The sequence below is a fragment of the Notolepis coatsorum genome, assembly GCF_963971535.1.
Source record: "Notolepis coatsorum genome assembly, contig: SCAFFOLD_1811, whole genome shotgun sequence".
Lineage (NCBI taxonomy): Eukaryota > Metazoa > Chordata > Actinopteri > Aulopiformes > Paralepididae > Notolepis > Notolepis coatsorum.
In genome coordinates this window covers 1-15,916 of record NW_028171546.1, presented here as the reverse complement: position 1 = coordinate 15,916, position 15,916 = coordinate 1, and the positions used below count along the sequence as shown (strand labels likewise).

The 15,916-nt window shown below is 46.2% G+C and overlaps 1 pseudogene across 1 annotated transcript in view; it reads left to right on the top strand.

Annotated features, from left to right (window-relative positions):
• Positions 1-15,910, top strand: part of LOC311248236 (2-oxoglutarate dehydrogenase-like, mitochondrial) — a 35,888-nt pseudogene extending 19,978 nt beyond the window's left edge. Inside the window, exons 4-9 of the transcript in view lie at positions 2,361-2,540; positions 4,596-4,724; positions 6,427-6,606; positions 7,557-7,709; positions 13,885-13,987; positions 15,782-15,910. The product of the transcript in view is annotated as a 2-oxoglutarate dehydrogenase-like, mitochondrial (transcript). The remainder of the gene's footprint in view (positions 1-2,360; positions 2,541-4,595; positions 4,725-6,426; positions 6,607-7,556; positions 7,710-13,884; positions 13,988-15,781) is intronic.
• Positions 15,911-15,916: the final 6 nt, after the last annotated feature.

The window sequence follows — 15,916 nt, the reverse complement described above, 5'->3', positions numbered from 1 at the left end:
TTCCATAAACTTTGTCAAGTAGCCCCCATAGCACTAACAGACAAGTGGAGCCCGCCAGCAAACACTACTCACCCAACCTGGAACGCACCGCTCCTCACAACAGCGGCATGTCCGACAGTTCAGCTGTGGCCTGACAGGTTTCACCCCAACAAACACAGCAAGGAACTGCAGTTGAGAAGCATGCAGCGGCGTGCTCCCAATACGAAAACCGGTGGAGGGTTTGTAGAATGATCATCATCTTCTAGACACTCCAGTACGAAGACAATATCGCCGTATTTTCTCGAAAATAGTGAGAGAGAAAATAAAGATATGATGTCAACGTATCCTTGTTTCCCAAGCTGTTCCTAATCCAATTTCTTCCATCATGGTGTCAAGTGTGGGGATCTACCGAGGCACCTCTTCCTTGTGGTGAAAGCGAGAAGGAGGAGAGCAGGTGACCACACACCTGCTTATGAAGGTAAGCTGATGAGGGGTGTGGTCAGACTAATACTGGTATTAGAGGTACATTTGTGGTTTATTCAGTACGCGTGCACGTACGCGAGATAGTGCAGTAGCGATGCCAAGCTAAGCCACTAACGATACAGAACCGTGGCAGGGAATGTGTTAATGAATATAACTCGTCAGTTTCGTCAACATAAATAATCCAATAAGGGCACGGTTGGTACGAAAGTGATGGTGACGTCTTGATGGAGCGCCGATGCAGATAGGCTACATCATTTATGATAAATGTTTTATTTACATTTTTATGATGAGTCATATACTATAATAGTATAATACTATAATATTAGTGTAGCCTAATATTTATCTGCAACTGTGAAGAAAACCCCCCATTGGTTTAAATAGAATGAATAGACACATACAAATATATAAAAAAAATATTTTAAAGGGGCGCCCTCGTGGCGCACTGCATAGTGCCTCGCACACCTACGCAGCCGTCTCGGGTTCGCCCCCCGTTCCCGGTGACATTTGTTGCATGTCTTCCCCGCCTCTTCTCCCGTTCAACCTCTCATCATCTGTCAGTCATGTCTGACCATGAAAAGCAATAAATGCAAAAAAATATATATATATAATTTAATTTTAAATTATATTTATTTTTAATCAAAAATACAAAAATCTAATGTTGATTTAGAATTCGAATGTCAACATTATAAATAAGCTTCAAAGCTTCTAACTATTCAGTACAGCCCTATTAAAAAGGTATTTTTAACTTGTTGAAACCTGCAGATACCCTGCTGTCACATAAAGCACTCTGGATTATTTCTTTCATCTGGATTCAGGAATGGAACTTTTGAACACATGGTTATTCTCTGCTGTCATCCACACACCCGACCTCCCAAACAGCCCGCAATCAGACTCCAGAAAGAGCTAATCCATGGTTCTAGTACCAAACTAGCTCCCGGTGCGCTATAGAATAGACTTCAAGGTCCTCCTATTGGTCTACAAAGCCCTTAATGGTAAGGCCCCTGCTTACCTAGCAGACCTCCTCACCCCCTATAGTACCAACGCCAGGGCCCTCAGATCGTCTGACAAGGGTCTCCTAACCACCCGTAGGTCCAATCTCAAGTCTAGGGGGGGGGGGGGGGGTGGGGGGCGTGCTTTTGCTGTCGCAGCCCCTGACCTCTGGAACAGCATCCCCCCATGTCCATCAAATCTGCCCCCTCCATCGAGTCTTTTAAATCTAAACTCTAAACCCACCTATACCGCCTGGCCAGGCTTCCCTGACGCGTCCTATTTTTCTACAACGGAGTTCGGCGATTTGCGAATCTGATTGGCCACTGACGTTTCTGGTCATGTGACATGTGTGCCCAATAGCGTGACGAGCTGTGTCTTTGCCCATTTCCGCGTCGAACAGCCTGCAAAGCACCTGGCGTTCTATCGCCTAACCCTAACCCTAACCCTAACCCTAACCCTAACCCTAACCTTAACCAACTTCGAAAGAGTGCCTAAGCTTAACCGTCGGAATCAGGGCAGGCGTTCTATCGCCACGCTCTAAGACAAACTCTAACCTTAACCGACTTCGAACGAGCGCCTAAGCCTAACCAGTGTAGAAACTTGCGGTCCCACGATTGGGCGTACATGTCACATGACCAGAAATGACACTGGCCAATCAGATTTGCAAATCGCCGAACTCCGTTGTAGAAAAATAACAGGCTTCCCTGACTCACTTTGACTCTCGCCTTGCTTGTTGACGTGTTGTTCTGTTTTTCTGTTTATTCTATACTTTTCTTTGTTCTTAGCTATGTGAAGCACTTTGGTTGACAAGTGTCATGTCTAAATGTGCTATATAAATAAATTTGATTGATTGATTGATTGATTGAAACTGTCTGTAATCTGTGTGTTGTTGTTGTTGTTGTTGTCAGGGTTCCGGGGACGTGAAGTACCACCTGGGGATGTACCACGAGAGGATCAACCGAGAGACGGACAAGAACATCACGCTGTCCCTCATGGCCAACCCCTCCCACCTGGAGGCCGTGGACCCCGTGGTGCAGGGCAAGGCCAAGGCGGAGCAGTTCTACCGGGGAGACACCCAGGGCAAGAAGGTACGTGGTGCAGGGTCAGGGTTAGAGGGTACGTGGTGCAGGACACCCAGGGCAAGAAGGTACCAGTTCTCACTAGGGATGCTTCCGATCGCATTCTTTTGCTCCCGATCCGAGATCCCGATCATGTGATTTTGAGTATCTGCCGATACCGATTTTTCCCGATCCGATCTTTCTGCAATGCATTAAGAAAAATGCGCTATTACACCAGCGCTGTAAGTCAATGGGGCGCTTTGTTCACTTGCGAGTGCTTAAAATATATCTTATATTATAGCTATGGGTCTATATGAGACACCCAGGGCAAGAAGGTAACAGTGTTTATTTGAAATCTTTAAAAAAAGAAAATGTAACCTTTATTTAACCAGGAAGTCCCATTGAGATACAAGATCTCTTTTGCAAGGGAGACCTGGCCAAGACGACAGCAATAACATTTAGCAATATATCAGACGGCAATAAAATGTGCGGTACATATCACACAAGAACATAATAAAAGTGCATGTATACAATATACAATACATCACATGTAAACACAAAAACATAAAACAGAATAGTCTACATCAGGGATCGGCAATAGGCGGCCCGCGGGCCGACATTGGCCCGCCAGCAATAATTTCTGGCCCGTCAGATTATTTTGAGAATATGATATTTATTTTACGCGCAGGAAATATTCACTCGGGACGCCAGGGTGTCTTTTATTGTGAAGCTGTATCTATCTACCGGTAGTCATCAATAGCACTATAGCCAATTGAAATGCTAGAAATGGTCACGTGGACTGGGAGAACCAATGGAATAGTCCCTAACGAACTTTCACTTCCGCGTTCGAGATGGAGCGAGTAACAAAATGTGTTAAAAAACAAAACAAACATCTTTGGATAGGGAAATGCAACAGGGAAATATAACGCTTCTTTTAATAAACAGGAGCCATACTTAAAATACGGGTTTATTGCAACAGGTCGGTGATTCTTGCGTGCCGAGCCGACGTCCTCTCTGCATAATATGTGGCGACAACAACAACGAGGAAATGGTTGTTATTACAACTGTGTTCAAGTTGGCAGATAAAGTAGCTGCATTCAACGCCAATCTGGAATTGGAGGGCGGCGAGTGGATATGTGACATGTTTCAAACATTAGCAGGGATTTTGGAGGACTGAACAACAAACAAGGTATGGTGAGTCGTGTTTTCATGCATTCTGTCTTCTGATCTGTTCATCACCCGCCGCGGTGATCTGCAACAGCTGATCTGCTGTTCATGAATGAATGAATGAAAACTTTATTTAACAGATTGCAGAATGGGTACAATACAGTACGGCGCAATACACACAATTGTTAAGCTGATCTGCAACAGCTGAGAGCTGTTCATGAATGAATGGATGAGTGAGAACTTTGTTTGGCGGATTGCAGAGTGGGTGCAGTGCAGTGCGGCGCAGTGCACACGGTTGTTGGGGGGATGCAGACCAGAGAAAAACGTTTGTCTTTTTTCAATATCAGTATATTAAATTAGCCATTGTTTTTGATCCTGGCCCGCGAAGCAACGGCTTGGGGAAAATCTGGCCCGTGGGCAAATCTAATTGGCGACCCCTGGTCTACATGATAGTAAAAGTGTATGACAGTTGGGACCCGACTACAGAAAGCAGCGACATTCTTCTTGTAGGAAGTTATGTAATACAGATTTAAATTCACAGAGAGAGACCAGGGTATCTAAGTGGATATGGTCCTGTAGCCCATTCCATGCCCAAGGTGCGACGTTTTACACATTGAATATAGTTTTGCACATTGAATGTAGTTTTGCACATTGAATGTAGTTTTGCACATTGAATGTAGTTTTGCACATTGAATGTAGTTTTACACATTGAATGTAGTTTTTCACATTGAATGTAGTTTTACACATTGAACGTCGTTTTGCACATTGAATGTAGTTTTGCATTTTTGCACATTGAATGTCGTTTTGCACATTGAATGTATTTTTGCAGTTTTTCACATTGAATGTAGTTTTACACATTGAATGTAGTTTTGCACATTGTTGGACTGTGTCATTCGCCTCCATTACGTGGTTCACCAGGTCATGTCCATCTTGCTGCACGGGGATGCAGCCTTCGCTGGACAAGGGGTAGTCTACGAGACCTTCCACCTGAGTGAACTCCCCTCCTACACCACACATGGTACGATCCATGTTGTGGTCAACAATCAGGTATGAGCGGCGACGAAATCAGATTAGGTTAGATTCAAATGTATTGTCATCGTACAGATTCAAATGTATTGTCATCATACAGATACATTTCAGATTCAAATGTATTGTCATCATACAGATACATTTCAGATTCAAATGTATTGTCATCATACAGATACATTTCAGATTCAAATGTATTGTCATCATACAGCACAATAAGCACAAGTACAGTAAGACAAAAAGAAGTGTGGCATCCAACCAGAGTGAAAATGTAACAGTAAAGTGCAACAGTAATATAAAACGTACAGGTGATTAAACTGGGTATAAAATATATAAATGAGTACTACTGAGTAATAGTGCTAATCAGATGTATGTACAGAGTTGTAATATTAATATGTAGAGTGATACAGGTATAAAGACACTGTGGTAGTAAGTAAGTCATACTGGCCAGCAGCGTAACTAGGAAGAGTAGGTAAGGGATATCTATTTGTGATCTAATCGGACTCCTACCATAATGCACTGATTATTATGTTTACTTACCGGTATATCAATACCTGTGTACGTTATCGAACTAAGGAAAGAACACTAAGGCAGCTAAAAAAAAGCCTTTATTTCTAGTTAATCTGTTGAAACAACATGTTTAAGCGTAACACTGGCCGCCGTCAGGGCGAACATCACTTGTGTGAGTTGTTTGTCGTAGGTGGGATATTATTGAGTTGTTTGTCGTAGTTGGGATATTATTGAGTTGTTTGTCGTAGTTGGGATATTATTGAGTTGTTTGTCGTAGTTGGGATATTATTGAGTTGTTTGTCGTAGTTAGGATATTATTGAGTTGTTTGTCGTAGTTGGGATATTATTGAGTTGTTTGTCGTAGTTGGGATATTATTGAGTTGTTTGTCGTAGTTGGGATATTATTGAGTTGTTTGTCGTAGTTGGGATATTATTGAGTTGTTTGTCGTAGTTGGGATATTATTGAGTTGTCTGTCGTAGTTGGGATATTATTGAGTTGTTTGTCGTAGTTGGGATATTATTGAGTTGTCTGTCGTAGTTGGGATATTATTGAGTTGTCTGTCGTAGTTGGGATATTATTGACGTGGGCTAACAGCTGCAGAGCTACCAGGGATATCTGACTCTTAGCCACCAAAACCAGCACGGACTACAACGTACAGTATGACCATTTAGGGCACCTTGTGTATATTGTTTACTTTTACTAATTCTTTTTTTTTAAGATATTTTTATTGGTTTTTCCCTTTTACAAACGACAAAAAGACAATTAAATTAAAAGATTGACATTGAAATACGAATGAGAAAAAATATATAATAATAATAATAAAAATTACAAAAATATAAAGCAACACCAACCAGCACAAAGTGCTTCTTACAAAAATGCAAAAAGAACAGTTTACTTTTACTCGTACTCATAGTATATATTCAGATTCTAATTATTTATTCGCCTATATTTATTGTAAGTAGCGTATAATAATATAACCGATAGGACATGCAGACTCTCATCTGCACCTTTGTTTACACTGTTTACTTTCTCATATTTTTACATTCAGATCTAATTCTATTGCCTATATGTCTTTCTAGTTTCTACTATTACCCTCCCCCCCCCCCCTCCCCCCTCCCCTCCCCTCCCCCCTCCCCCATGCTACTATGAAGCCCCAATTTCCCCAAGGGGATCAGTAAAGGAATACCTTACCTTATTGTTCTTGTCTCTCAGATCGGCTTCACCAGCGACCCTCGCGTGGCGCGCTCCTCCCCCTACCCCACGGACGTGGCGCGGGTCGTCAACGCGCCCATCTTCCACGTCAACGCCGACGACCCCGAGGCCGTCATGTACGTGTGCCGCGTGGCCGCGGAGTGGAGGAGCACCTTCCACAAGGACGTCGTCATCGACCTGGTGAGCGACCGACCGACCCCCGGTCGTCGGCTAGCCCCTCGATTTAAAGTCCCCCCTCGAAACTAGCTAGCGGATATGCTATTTGATTCCACGTGTTTATGTGTTTCCTGTAAAAACAGGAAGCTAGGGAGGGACTTGTTGTCATGGATATTGATTGGGCGTTTACAGTAACCAATAACACTGAATGTGCATTGCGGTCGACCCGTTAGCTAGCAAGCTAATGTCGGGTGACCAAACGTCCCTCTTTTGGCCGGACATGTCCTCTTTTCGCGCCTTGTCCGGGTTGTTTTATAAATTCATGAAAATGTCCGGGTTTCAAAGAGACCTGCAGTGCGTAAAAAGACGCTCGCCTGACATATTGTCATGTAACTCGAGAACCGAGGCACCGAATTGGTCGAGTGAGGTGGCGTTCGAACGATAACAAATAGATCTTTCGAACGCTATATTATATGTTCGGCGAGAAATGCAGCCCCGAGCCGCTCGCTAGACGATCGCAAAGTGCCGTGACCTTTTTGGTTTGATTTATGTAATAAATATATAGGTAATACATATGTCATGTTCACTAATGGCAAGTTATGCAAATGTACAAATCCAAAACTGCATAGTGCACTTTTAAAATAATTAGATTAGTATCTTTGTGAGGTTACTGTTTTACTATTTACATTGAAAAGATAGAGAGATAATTTGTTTAAGCTGGATTTTCTATAGAAGAGGTATTATTTAGAAGTTTAAATATAGTATAACAATAATAAGGCATATTTGAGTCAACTTTGAGTATCATTATATGTGTCTCGAGGCTGGGGCCAGCATGTCCTCTTTTTTGGAAATCAAAATAACGTACGATAGCAACATTACACAACATTAGTAATGTTAGCTAGCAAGCTAACCTGAGCTTGATTGATTGATTGATTGAACATTTTATTAACATTGCGTGTCATTGCGTGTTACAGGTGTGCTACAGGCGGTTTGGCCACAACGAGATGGACGAGCCCATGTTCACGCAGCCGCTGATGTACAAGCAGATCCGCCGTCAGGAGCACGTGCTGAAGAAGTACGCGGACAAGCTGATCCTGGAGGGGCTGGTCACGCTGCAGGAGTACGAGGTGAGCTGATCCTGGAGGGGCTGGTCACGCTGCAGGAGTACGAGGTGAGCTGATCCTGGAGGGGCTGGTCACGCTGCAGGAGTACGAGGTGAGCTGATCCTGGAGGGGCTGGTCACGCTGCAGGAGTACGAGGTGAGCTGGTCCTGGAGGGAGGGGCTGGTCACACTGCAGGAGTACGAGGTGAGCTGATCCTGGAGGGAGGGGCTGGTCACACTGCAGGAGTACGAGGTGAGCTGATCCTGGAGGGAGGGGCTGGTCACGCTGCAGGAGTACGAGGTGAGCTGATCCTGGAGGGAGGGGCTGGTCACGCTACAGGAGTACGAGGTGAGCTGATCCTGGAGGGGCTGGTCAGGCTGCAGGAGTACGAGGTGAGCTGATCCTGGAGGGAGGGGCTGGTCACGCTGCAGGAGTACGAGGTGAGCTGATCCTGGAGGGGCTGGTCACGCTGCAGGAGTACGAGGTTCCTTCTTCTTCTTCAGATTGATTGAAAACTTTATTAACAGATTGCAGAATGGGTACAATACAGTACGGCTCAATACACACACTTGTTAACTCATTCAACGCCAGCCACGAGAAAAGTCGGGTTAACTCGCCCAACCGTTCAGCGCCAATCACAAGAAAACTCTGGTTTTAATCGTTATTTCTTTTATTAGCTATATCCATTCATTTTCATCCATCCAGCCTGACGTTATCATTGGGAATGGGTCTGAGCTCGCAAAAGGGCAAATACCGCCGCCTACGCCTTCAAGTTCTTTAATAGTTGTCATACAGAAGTACAGAATACTTTCATACAAAATGCTTCTTACTGTTACGCTCCAGAGACTGTGCTAGACAAGATAGTATCAAATAACATAATAACATAATATAGCATGAATTTAGAAGAAGAAAATGAGGTCACAGTGTTCGGTATAGACATATGTACAATGTTCTGAGTTACCATATAATATACAATACACAATACTATGCAGTGTACTAATGTACAGTACTATCTAGTGCAAAGCAGAAATGGGATGAGGTACAATTTTAGGTACAATTTACAGTAAGGTGTATGAGTTGTAGTGCAATCCTTCATCCATAAATATAAAGTGTGGGGAGTGGGTGCTACAGTGTGTTTGTTTAAAGTGGGTGTGTGCTATAAGTGTGTGGAGTGGGTGCTACAGTGTGTTTGTTTAAAGTGAGTGTGTGCGTGTGGATGTGTGTGCTATGTGCGTTTGGTGGTTGTTGTTGTGTAGTGTTCATTCATTGTTCGTTTAGCAGCCTGATGGCCTGGGGATAGAAGCTTCTTCTGAGTCTTTCTGTGCTCGCCTTGAGACTCCTGTATCGCTTGCCTGACCGCAGCAGTTCAAAGAGGCAGTTGTTCGGGTGACTGGAGTCTTTAATGATTCTCTTAGCCTTGCCCTTGCAACGCTTGTAGTAAATGTTCTGGAGGGTGGGGAGCCCCCCTCCAATTGTGCGTTCGGCTGAACGTGTCACTCTTTGTAGTGTGCTTTGGTCTTGTGCAGTGCTATTCCCAAACCAGGAGGTGATGTTGCCGGTCAAGATGCTCTCTATTGTACATGAGTAGAAGTTCTTAAGGATCTTCTGGCTGACTTGGAACTTCCTTAGGCGCCTGAGGAAGTAGAGGCGTTGTCGTGCCTTCTTCACAACACTGTTAATGTGTGTGGTCCATGTCAAGTCCTCGGATATGTAGGCTCCGAGGTACTTAAAGCTGTTGACTCTCTCAACCGGTGCCCCGTCGATGCTGAGGGGGCTGTAGTCCTTGACCCCCGACCTCCTGAAGTCCACAATCATCTCCTTTGTTTTGCTGACGTTCAGGGAGAGGCTGTTTTCCTGGCACCATCCCACCAGGACCTTGACCTCTTCCAGGTAGGCCCTCTCGTCGTTGGCAGAGATCAGGCCCACCACCACTGTGTCGTCAGCAAATTTGACGATTGTATTGCTACTCCGCTGAGCCACACAGTCGTGTGTGTACAGGGAGTAGAGGAGGGGACTCAGAACACAGCCCTGGGGGGCCCCTATGTTGAGGGTGATGGATGAGGAGGTGCAGTTGCCTGCTCTCACCACCTGGGGTCTGCCAGTCAGGAAGTCCAAGACCCACTGGCAGAGGTCATAGCCCAAGCCCAGGTCCCTGAGCTTGGCTATGAGTATGGAGGGGACTATGGTATTGAATGCCGAGCTGTAGTCGATGAATAGCATTCTCACATAGTTCCCCTGCCTCTTGTCCAGGTGTGATGCTGCTGTGTGCAGCACATGGGATATGGCGTCCTCCGTGGACCTGTTGGGGCGGTATGCAAATTGCAGGGGGTCCATGTTGATGGGGAGGGAGGAGCAGATGTAGCCCTTTACTAGCTTCTCGAAGCACTTCCAGCGGGTATTGCACTCTATTAGAAATGGTGTAGTTTATTTTCGGGGACGATCTGAGCCGCGCGGGCGTGGTTTAAATACTCAGACGAGGCAGGCCTTTACAACAGGGCCCTTTTCATTCTTGCATGAGGAAGGATAATAATGATAACCTAGCGTTGATTTCAGGAAGATTCGATAATCAGGCGAAAAATTACAACGTGTTTAGTGTATTCCACTAAAGGGCTATTATCGCGTCTTTTCCTGGAATTACTCAGAAGCACCCAAACTATATTCATATTCAAAACGGTATAAAACGGAAATGTACCGTTGAAAAAACAATCTGTTTCGTGGATGTCGACTGGAAGCAACTCACTGACAATCGACGGGTGTATTAGACCCATAGCTATAATATAAGATATATTTTAAGCACTCGCAAGTGAACAAAGCGCCCCATTGACTTACAGCGCCGGCGTGATATCGCCCTCTGGCGCCCCGACCCATGGCGCAGAATGAGTTAAGGGGATGCAGACCAGAGAAAGACTTTCGTCTTGTTTACATCAGGGTCCCCCATTTTCAATCCATAACATTTATGACATACGTCGTGACATACAGATATACAGTACTGTACAAAAAAAATCCTTTTGTAAAAGTAATCTTTCACATACCGTTTTACATAGCGGTACTTCTACTCGCGTAGGATTACGTTTGTACCTTTTCCACCTCTGATTGCACCTCGTCCCTCCCTCCTCTGCACCTCCGCCGTGTGTTTAAATCACTCCTGAATATTACCCCGCTCTGCTCCCGGCGTCTCTATTGAGCCAACGCTGCAGTATAGTATAGTTGAGGCTCAATTTACTGCCTCCGCTCCATCATCACAGAGCCGCCACGCTCGGAGAAACGGCTATATATCGCTGTACGGAGGTGGTGGAGGCAGTGAGTGCGTGAACGCCGGTCCCGTACGGCGACATCCCTCAACCCCTCCGTCCGGAACGCCGTCTTTGTTGATGTCGGGATTCGTCTTTAAAGCCGACTTTATGGAGCCGTTTGGCCGCTTGTACCTCCGCCGCCTCTCCGCGCCGCTTGATGGACATTGTTTTCCGTTGTTGTGTGGCCCGGTGTTTTACACCCTGGCAGAGGAGACTCATCTGTAAAACACGAGCAGCGCTCCTATAAAGGCTGGTTCAGACGCCTGCAGCTGCAGCTCCTAAAGGCTGGTTCAGACGCCTGCAGCTGCTGCAGCTCCTAAAGGCTGGTTCAGACGCCTGCAGCTGCAGCTCCTAAAGGCTGGTTCAGACGCCTGCAGCTGCAGCTACTAAAGGCTGGTTCAGACGCCTGCAGCTGCTGCAGCTCCTAAAGGCTGGTTCAGACGCCTGCAGCTGCAGCTCCTAAAGGCTGGTTCAGACGCCTGCAGCTGCAGCTACTAAAGGCTGGTTCAGACGCCTGCAGCTGCTGCAGCTCCTAAAGGCTGGTTCAGACGCCTGCAGCTGCAGCTCCTAAAGGCTGGTTCAGACGCCTGCAGCTGCTGCAGCTCCTAAAGGCTGGTTCAGACGCCTGCAGCTGCAGCTCCTAAAGGCTGGTTCAGACGCCTGCAGCTGCAGCTCCTATAAAGGCTGGTTCAGACGCCTGCAGCTGCAGCTCCTAAAGGCTGGTTCAGACGCCTGCAGCTGCAGCTCCTAAACGCTGGTTCAGACGCCTGCAGCTGCAGCTCCTAAAGGCTGGTTCAGACGCCTGCAGCTGCTACAGCTCCTAAAGGCTGGTTCAGACGCCTGCAGCTGCTACAGCTCCTAAAGGCTGGTTCAGACGCCTGCAGCTGCAGCTCCTAAAGGCTGGTTCAGACGCCTGCAGCTGCTACAGCTCCTAAAGGCTGGTTCAGACGCCTGCAGCTCCAGCTCCTAAAGGCTGGTTCAGACGCCTGCAGCTGCAGCTCCTAAAGGCTGGTTCAGACGCCTGCAGCTGCTACAGCTCCTAAAGGCTGGTTCAGACGCCTGCAGCTACAGCTCCTAAAGGCTGGTTCAGACGCCTGCAGCTGCAGCTCCTAAAGGCTGGTTCAGACGCCTGCAGCTGCTACAGCTCCTAAAGGCTGGTTCAGACGCCTGCAGCTGCAGCTCCTAAAGGCTGGTTCAGACGCCTGCAGCTGCAGCTCCTAAAGGCTGGTTCAGACGCCTGCAGCTGCAGCTCCTAAAGGCTGGTTCAGACGCCTGCAGCTGCAGCTCCTAAAGGCTGGTTCAGACGCCTGCAGCTGCAGCTCCTAAAGGCTGGTTCAGACGCCTGCAGCTGCAACGCTGTCTCCAAATAGAGCGATACCTTGCTAACTGTTTAGCCTTTCTCTTGGAGATGTGGGCCATCTGAAGGCCTCTAACCACCAGCTTGTGTACAAAAATGAAAACTAAAAGATGATTTAGATGATGTAAAACAACATAGGTGTCTGACAGCGTTGTAGGGAGGAAAGAAGCCTTGCATCACGTGTCCCCTCCGGTACACGAGGAGGCAGCCTGACGCATCTTTTCACCTGCCAGTGCGGACTCTCAGTGGCGAGGTGTAACGCGTGGGAGGCTCACACTACCGCCGCTATTTCCTGTCTCTGATGTGCAGGCGTCCCCCAACCGACCTGTAGGAGTCGCTGTCCACAACGTCCAAATCCCCGCCCATCGACTTCCACCCTCTGGCTCTGCCAATTGAGTTAGTATGACGGCCGGCCCAAACTGGAGGCAGCGCCGACACTCGGATTCGAGACCGGAGTCTCTTGCATTGGTGACGAGCGCAATCTCCGCTGCGCCACCCAGCCGCCTATTGCCTATATTTATTGTAAATTATAATATAACCGATAGGGCATACAGACCCTCATCTGCACCTTTGTTTGCACTGTTTATTTTTCTCAGATTCCTATATTCATATATATTGTCTTTCTACTATTACCCTGGCCATATGTGTACACCCCCCCCCCCCCACCCCCATGCTGCCAGGGGATCAATAAAGGGAGTTCAAGTTCAAGTTCAAGTTCTTTAATAGTTGTCATACAGAAGTACAGAATACTTTCATACAAAATGCTTCTTACTGTTACGCTCCAGAGACTGTGCTAGACAAGATAGTATCAAATAACATAATAACATAATATAGCATGAATTTAGAAGAAGAAAATGAGGTCACAGTGTTCGGTATAGACATATGTACAATGTTCTGAGTTACCATATAATATACAATACACAATACTATGCAGTGTACTAATGTACAGTACTATCTAGTGCAAAGCAGAATGGGATGAGGTACAATTTTAGGTACAATTTACAGTAAGGTGTACGAGTTGTAGTGCAATCCTTCATCCATAAATATAAAGTGTGGGGAGTGGGTGCTACAGTGTGTTTGTTTAAAGTGGGTGTGTGCTATAAGTGTGTGGAGTGGGTGCTACAGTGTGTTTGTTTAAAGTGAGTGTGTGCGTGTGGATGTGTGTGCTATGTGCGTTTGGTGGTTGTTGTTGTGTAGTGTTCATTCATTGTTCGTTTAGCAGCCTGATGGCCTGGGGATAGAAGCTTCTTCTGAGTCTTTCTGTGCTCGCCTTGAGACTCCTGTATCGCTTGCCTGACCGCAGCAGTTCAAAGAGGCAGTTGTTCGGGTGACTGGAGTCTTTAATGATTCTCTTAGCCTTGCCCTTGCAACGCTTGTAGTAAATGTTCTGGAGGGTGGGGAGCCCCCCTCCAATTGTGCGTTCGGCTGAACGTGTCACTCTTTGTAGTCTGCTTTGAGATCTTATCTTATCTTATAACAACGTGTGGCGAGTGTGTTGCACTGTGTCATTAATACCCAAATATGCAAATAATAATATGTCAACTTACAGGAAGAAGTGGCCAAGTATGACAAGATCTGCGAGGAGGCGTACACCAGCTCCAAGGACGAGAAGATCCTTCACATCCGCCACTGGCTGGACTCCCCCTGGAGAGGTGAGGCAAACAGGAAACAGGAAACAGGAAACACTAGACTCCCCCTGGAGAGGTGACAGCAAACAGGAAACAGGAAACAGGAAACACTAGACTCCCCCTGGAGAGGTGACAGGAAACAGGAAACAGGAAACAGGAAACAGGAAACACTAGACTCCCCTGGAGAGGTGACCGCAAACACGAGCATACCTCTGCTCTGAACGTTACACTACATTAGATTCAAATGTGTTGTCGTCATGGATGCAGCACAAGTACAGTACAGTGAAAAGAAGTTGGTCGTCTAACCAGAGTGCAAACAGTAAAGTGCGACAGTAATAATACAACAACGTACAGGTGATTAAACTGGGTATAAGATATATAAATTAGTAGTACTAGAGTAATAGTGCTAATCAGATGTATCTACAGAGTTGTAGTATTAATTGGTGCGGCCGGGTAGCGCAGCGGACTAAGCGTCTGTCTACCACCACAGAGACAGTGGGATCGAATCCAGCTGTGGTGCCTCCGGCTTGGCCGACCGTCCACACTAACACAATTGGCAGTGTTAGCGGGTGGGAAGCCGGCGAGGGTGGGTCCTGGTCGTTGTAAACAGCGACTCCTACAGGTCGGTCGGGGCGCCTGCACAGCAAGGGAAGGATCTGGGAGAGGTAGTGTGATCCTCCCACACGTTACACTCCCCCAGTGAGAGTCCGCGCTGCCATGTGAAAAGAAGCGGTGGGCTGGCTAGTGGCTATACACATGTGTCGGGGGAAGCATGTGATAGTCTCCGCCCTCCCAGACCGACGGTAGGGGGTAGAGTGCGCAACGACCAGGAAGGGGGTTGGGAATTGGCATAACGACCAACAGTGGGATGGGAGAAAAACGGAAAAAGGAGGGGGGAAAAGATAATAATAAAAGAAAAATTGTAGTATTAATATGTACAGTGATACAGGTATAAAGACACTATGGTAGTAAGTCATACTGGCCAGCAGTGTAACTAGTAAGAGTAGGTAAGAGATATGTACAGATATAGATATAGTATCTACAGATATGTAAAAAGGATTATATGCAGGTATGTACAGATATAGATATAGTATCTACTACAGATATGTAAAAAGGATTATATGCAGGTATGTACAGATATAGATATAGTCTCTAGAGATACGTAAAGGATTATTATGCAGGTATGTACAGATATAGATATAGTATCTACAGATATGTAAAGGATTATAAGCAGGTATGTACAGATATAGATATAGTATAGGGATGCTCGATATTGGCTTTTTTATAGATACCGATATACCGATATTGTCCAACTCTTAATTTCCGATACCGATATCAACCGATACCGATATATGCAGCGTTCCCCCCCCCCCCCCCCCCCCAAAAAACTGAACAATTTCAGGTAATTAACATTACATATATCTTGTCGTGGAATTAACACAACATTATGCATACTTTTGACAATAAATAAAATCAGAATTTGTTCTTACTTGCTTGCCTGGGTAAATAAAGATTATAGAAATGTAAAAAAAAAAAAAATTGAAACCCGATACCGATATTTACTGATATCACATTTCTATGCCAATATCGGCCGATAATATCGGACATCCCTAGCAGGTATGTACAGGCAGATCTCTACAGTACAGAGTTTTTAGGAAACACATAAAACACACTCTGTACCCGCCCGCTGTTGGGTTAGGGTTAGCGTTAGCGTTAGGGTTAGGGTTAGGGTTAGAGTTGCTCTAAACACTCTGTCTCCCTGGGTTAGGGTTAGGGTTAGGGTTAGGGTCGCTCTAAACACTCTGTCTCCCTGGGCAGACTTCTTCACCGCCGAGGGCGAGCCCAGGACCATGACCTGCCCCCCCACCGGGCTGGACGAGGAGGTGCTGCAGCACATCGGACAGACGGCCAGCTCCGTGCCCCTGGAGGACTTCAACCTCCACGCTGGTGAGT